The sequence below is a fragment of the Oncorhynchus gorbuscha genome, linkage group LG21 (assembly GCF_021184085.1).
Source record: "Oncorhynchus gorbuscha isolate QuinsamMale2020 ecotype Even-year linkage group LG21, OgorEven_v1.0, whole genome shotgun sequence".
Classification (NCBI taxonomy): Eukaryota; Metazoa; Chordata; class Actinopteri; order Salmoniformes; family Salmonidae; genus Oncorhynchus; species Oncorhynchus gorbuscha.
This window is the reverse complement of record NC_060193.1, coordinates 26,486,583-26,492,985: the sequence shown is the minus strand read 5'-3', so window position 1 is coordinate 26,492,985 and position 6,403 is coordinate 26,486,583. Positions and strand designations below refer to the sequence as shown.

General features: G+C 40.1%; 1 long non-coding RNA gene across 1 annotated transcript; it reads right to left on the bottom strand.

Annotated features, from left to right (window-relative positions):
- Positions 1-3,729: 3,729 nt before the first annotated feature.
- On the bottom strand, positions 3,730-5,625 carry LOC124008415. Its single transcript, XR_006834094.1, has 3 exons — positions 5,573-5,625; positions 5,377-5,431; positions 3,730-3,834 (listed from the first exon to the last, which is right to left on the bottom strand). It is a non-coding gene; the product is annotated as an uncharacterized LOC124008415 (long non-coding RNA).
- Positions 5,626-6,403: the final 778 nt, after the last annotated feature.

Here is a 6,403-nt window from a genome sequence, read left to right as displayed (position 1 = left end):
GGTTAGGGCGTGACAGTAGCAAGTTTTCAGGGCCCCCATTTACAATGTTCACGGAATATTGATAATTCTGCACAAAATGAAAACTAACTTCTTTAAAAGTCCGAGACATTTAATGCTCTAGACACAATTAGTGGTTGGTGTAATATCCCATCCAGGGTTCCATCTCAAGCAGTATGCATACTCTGTTTTCAAAATATGTTTTCAAAATATATTTACCAAGTGAGTTACATTTCATTTTACAGTGACTTTTTGCTAAATAAATTAGACATGAAAAGATTACAATGGAGATTAACTGAATGCATTAAGTCTTTGCTTAATTAGGTGTCGTTACTTGTCGTAATGAAGGTTTGAAGGTGTTTTCGAAGGCATTTGTTGATGGCCAAGAACATCCTGACAAAGACGAAGGGTTTGTGTTTCTTCTCCTCGGGTTTGGAAGTTGCAGGAAGACTCTTCTCTAGTGGAGCCGTGACAGCCATCGGCACTATGCGGGGTGCTCGAGACAGCAGAGAAAGTTGACATGAACTTCAGTCTACAATCATACAAACATTTTATGTTTTAAACAGATTTGGTGCTATTCAAAAAATGCAATGTTGCTAATGTTGTGGGACTGGAAATGCAATGTATGTGATGAAATAATGATGTAAGATTTACGTATGCAATGCTCCTCCTCATGGGGAAACTTCATCTGGTCCTATGCTTCCTCTGAGGGCTGGACCTTTTTGTTGATCAGTTTGAAGGGCTAATTGTTTCAAAATAAAAATGGTCTTAATGAATATAATTCTTAAATCGCCATAATTTAGACAATAGCAATTCACAGGGTTACTAATTGAAAACAAGACAAGTATAAAGTAATACCATTGATAGGTTTTCATATTGTATAGTTTTTCATATTGTGTAGTAAAATACCCAAAGTAAGTAATAAACACCAAATAATTACAACAATACTCAATGATATCAATGAACTACTACCATCAAGTTCTGTCAATCGAGAAGTAGCGGAAATTGAGCTACGGTGACTAGACAGACGCTCTTGATGGAACATTGTGAAATTAGGCTTCCTGACCCATCCACATTATGAAGGAGGGAAGATCAAATGAAGCAGCAATCACAAATCTCCTCCTTTGAGATTTAAAAAAAAATGTCCAGAAGTGACCTGCTGCAGCACTTCAGGATCAAGATTTTCAATGACGAGGCTCACCCCATTACTTCTTGGGCCAGTCAATGAGGCCTCCGACACAGTATCATTCTTCATATCAATGCATGTGCTTCTAACGATAGGGAACTATTGTCCAGCAACTCAGTTGACATTGGAGTTCCTGGGAGTATTGCCAAATCTCGAGACCTTGAGACTTTTCCCACAGTAGATAAAGAAGATGAAGGCCTTTGAGTCTCTCGCCACGCTCTTTATCCCCCCCTTACTGCAAACTGTCTCCACACTCTCCAGTATTGTTCCCACTATGTCATGGAGTTGCACCAGCTCCCCTGAGGTCATCAATTCCTCTGAACTGATCATGTCCCCTTGGATGGCAACCAAGATTTGCCTGATGCTTTTCTGTGGTGTTCACGTCTGGTTGATGATACTGAGTGAAACTCTCAAATCGCCTGTGCTGTAGTCCACATTTTCTTATTCAGAAATGGCAACACCACTTTGCCAGATCTTTGTTGAAGTCGCGGAAGAACTTGAGGTACCCTGTAGAAGGACAAAATCAGTTGGCTGTAAATCCATGCTCATAGAAGAAGTTAGAGAGAAATCCTGTCGAATATCAAAATCTGGTTGGCTGACCTGACAAGTGCGGGACTCTGATCGTCTGGAACTTCCCGAATTTCACTCGTTTAGCTGCCTGTGCCTGAAATGTTTCACCTGAGCTTTCGCAAATGACTGCTTTGGGAGCAACGCACAAACTTTCTGATGAAGAAGTTTTGGAACTTGCGGCCGAGATGTCCTCTAACCAAGGCATGGCATTGTTCACAAACGAGGTAGCCAAAAGAGACGTATCCGAGGACGTCTCTTCAGCTGAACATGTCAATTCCTCCTCAGGAACCTCTATCTTGTAAAATGTCACAATGGTGCTCATAACCTCCTTGGTGGTACAGTCGAGGTGAAGCTGAGTGATCTGAGGGCTAAGAGCCATCATAGGTCTGGAGCTTATGCCCTGACCTCCACGAAGAGCCACTTCTTCTGATGACATGACCCCTGGAAGCAAAGCCCCACTCTTACTGGATCTAAAATACTTTTGGATGAAAGTAGGAGTGACATGTTTTTAGTTTGCTCTAGATTCTCTTCTTTGTCTCGATCTGAACTTTTAAGGGCCAAAAGTCGAGAGCAGAATCCCCTCAGCATGTTCTGCAACCTTTTAGTAAGTCTATTAACCACAGATAGATCTTTCACTTTTGTCAAATCTGATTGTGCGATACACTTCATATCACTCACAAAGGAATCCATTATTTCAGAGGCCTCGGAGCCTAACAGTTGTAGATAAATGTTCTTCTGGCATAGCTGGCAGATTTGTTTGACTGGCCAGATTACTTGAAGGCTCAGGTCTGCCAGCAGACATTTGTGCAGATAGACTTCTGCTAGACCTAATGAGCCTCTTTAATAGCTTCAGACTTCTGACTTCAGCTCAACACTGGATATTTTCTCAGTGGTTGACATTACAGGAGAGTCAAGCATTTTGCCTGGAGGTGAAAGTATGAGTATGTTTTGACTCACCAAGCTGCCATAGGATACAGTCTTTTCAGACATTTTTTTTTCTCCACTAGGGAATCTTCCAGAAGACCACCAACACAATCTTTTGAAGCAAAAATGTTTACTTTGTGTGCGATTTCTCAAAGTGCATCCGTTGTTCCTTGCTCTTTTTTCCTGGCATTCTCCGGAGTTGACAATGACAGCCTTGACCGCTCCTGTCAATGGTGCAAGGGAGGCCTTAATGTCTATATTATTATTATTATTATTATATTATATTCTCCATAGATGGATTGGGCTTGGCTTGAGGCACAGCCTTTTCAGTGACTCCAAACCACCGCAGCTTGGCAGAGATAACAGACACCATCATCTTCTTGGCGGCCTGGATACCATTTCGCCTGCTAGTTCACACAACACTGGGCTTGATTTACCTGAGCTGGAACAGGAGACGATCAGTGAGATCGAAGAGTTAACCTGAATCACGACATCTCTTACCACAGATCTGGTCAATCCAAGTGAGCAAAAAGAGCAGGATTGATCTCCCAGAACCTGAAGAATTGTGTCCTCTGTGTTCCCAAAGAGGACATTAAAAGGATCTGTCAGTTGAGCCTCTCCTCCATGTGCATTCTGCAACAAGATCCAAATTTAAATAAAAAAAATATTGTTTTTATCAATCTTGTCTTATGTTTATATATTGAGGATCTTTACAAATTGTTGCTTTGAATGAACCAATAGTTCATTATCTAACCAATATGTCAAATGTAGTTCTATGAAGTGTTTATATGTGGTGTCTGCTTTGTTATTTTACAATACATATTGTAGTTTCTTAGCTTTGTATTCTAACAGTCAAATGCTGTGTAATATGAAAAAGTTAACCTGAATTTGAGTATGTACCGTATACAGGGATAAGATCAGTTGGGTCAGGCCCACAGTTGAGGTTGGTGAACATGTGGTTGATGAAGATACCTTCCAGGAGAAGAACGTGGAGTGGGTGTGCGGGAGTTGTAATAATGTATACCACTTCCGCTCTTCTTCAATTCTCTGTTGTAACTTTCCACGCATCAACTCCAGCCTCTGTTCAAATTCAGTGGATGAGGGTAGGGTGTCTCGACCACCCAAAAACTTTCCACTGCTAGGCCTTGTGGGTAGATCTGTAATTTAAACATCACCATGCTGCTTAAAGTCAATGGCAGAGGGGTATGGAGCCTTGACCCGTTGGCTGAACAGACTTTCCACTGCCAGGGATCTTGGGTAGACCTTCATTAAACCTCAGCACACATTCCTGGATGCTTGCAATGTTGAAGCACTCCAGTCAGCGAGGAGGAGGAGCTAGCTTCCCTGGCAGCATTAAGCTATATTATGTGTGCAAGGGCTGGCATGAGGATCTCTACCACTACGGGGAAACTGTTTTCGCTATATTCCAGCACATTTGGGCAAGGTGTACTTTGGGCACCTATTTCAATACAAATAGAGCATGATATGTTTTTTGAGATGATGTTGTGTCAAGTGCTTAATTAGTCAATATGACAAACTTTATGTTCAAATTTCTCTCATATAATCTATCAAATGTTGCCAGATAAAATTACAGGATTTCTCATGCCCTCTTGAATCACTTTCCCTTGCCTGATAAAGACACAAGTAAAAATGTTCAGTTGTTTTGTACTGGTTCAGGCAGGTTTGTTGTATACAGAATGTGTGCTATTGAAACACTGCATTCGGAAAGTATTCAGACCCCTTGGCTTTTTCAAAATGTTATGTTACAGCCTTATTCTAAAATATATATTTTTTTCTCATCAATCTACACACAATACCCCATAACGACAAAGCAAAAACATTAAAAAAAAAAAACATTTTTGCAAATGTATAAAAAAACTAAACTGAAATATCACATTTACATAAGTATTCAGACCGTTTACTCAGCAGACATTTTTTGATATCCTTCTCCAGATCTGTGCCTCGACAGAATCCTGTCTCGGAGCTCTACGGACAATTCCTTCGACCTCATGGCTTGGTTTTTGCTCTGACATGTACTGTCACTGGACCTTATATAGACAGATGTGTGCCTTTACAAATCATATCCAATCAATTGAATTGACCTCAGGTGGACTCCAATCAAGTTGTAGAAAGATCTCAAGGATGATCAACGGAAACAGGATGCACCTGAGCTCAATTTCGAGTTTCATAGCAAAGGACCTGAATACTTATGTAAATAAGATAGGTGTGTGGGGGGGTTCTGGTTTTTTTTGTTACACATTTAAAAAAAAACAGTTTTCTCTTTGTCATTATGTGGTATTGTGTGTAGATTGAGGGGAAAAAAATATTTAATCCATTTTAGAATTAGGCTGTAACTGATCAAAATGTGGAATAAGTGAAGGGGTCTGAATACTTTCCGAATGCACTGGACCTATCATTGAGATTACTCCTGAAATTGGTGAGGATAAAGAATCAGACGTCCTCTGCCATTCCTGAGGAGTGAAGTAGACTATTGAGAAGTTCCTCCTGCAAGAGTTGAATTACTGCTGCCCTGTTTTGGTATTTATCCAAAGAGAATACCACAGGGGGACCAAAAGGACAACAATTATTTATGAGTTTTCCCCTTTTTTTATATAATGAATCTGCACAACAAAGGGCACACTAACCCTAAAGTGCATGTACTGAGAAAAGTAATGTTTTAATATCGAAAATTCTCTAACCTGCTTCAGTGTCACATTCGGCTGAGGTCTTCTTGGCACTTGATTTCCATTTGGCCTTCAAGAAAACAGATTTCAAATTCCACGTTATTATGCTTAATGTGAAACATCAAGTCAAAGCAGCCCATTTTTTAGCCAATACATAGACAGATAGATAAAAACTAGCCAAGAGCCCAAACGACCAGAGGACCAATCTTACCGTTCTCTCTTCCTTCGCTGAGCAACTGGCTCTTCTTCCTTCCTTCCTTCTCCTCCATCCATTTCCTCTGATGACTATCTTCCAAGTCCTGTTCGTCAAAATGAAAGTAATGAGTTTTTTAATCTGTAGAAATTCTATAAACGTTTTGATAAAACGACTGTAAAAAAAAGTGGCCAAAATAGACATACCACCTTTAGTCTGACATTGAATCAAGTTTGTACCAGATAGATTAAACATATCAAATAACCCAAATGACCAGAGGACCAATATTACCTTGTCAGACTTGTCCTTCATCTATTCCTTTAGCTGAGCAACTGGCTCTTCTTCCTTTGCCGCCTCCTCCATCCATTTTTCACTATCTTCCAAGTCCTGTTATATACAAGTGTTGTTAATGTTATTATTATCATAGCACATACAGTGTTAATCAAATTAAGCTTGTTAACCTATCTGTAGACATTGTATAAATGGTTTGTTGAACAGAGTCCAACACAAATCTGCCAAAATATACCTACTTTCTTGTCGTTTGATATTGAATCAAATTTGTAAAACAAAAAACAAAAAGAGCAAAAATCTGTTCAAGTTCTAGTAGACCTGTGTGGTGACTTTGTCACAGCTGTCAGTCAAAAACACGATGGTGCTAAAGTAATCCTACCTGAACAACAAGAAAACAGACGCTATTGGCTATTCAACACAATTTTTTAACATACAGCGACTGAAGCGGAATCCCGCGATCTGATGTTCAGCACCGCCATGCGGTGGACAGCGGCCGTCTCTTGTGCAACCCCATCTCTCATTATGATGGACGGTAGATAACCAAACTCGTCTTTATTA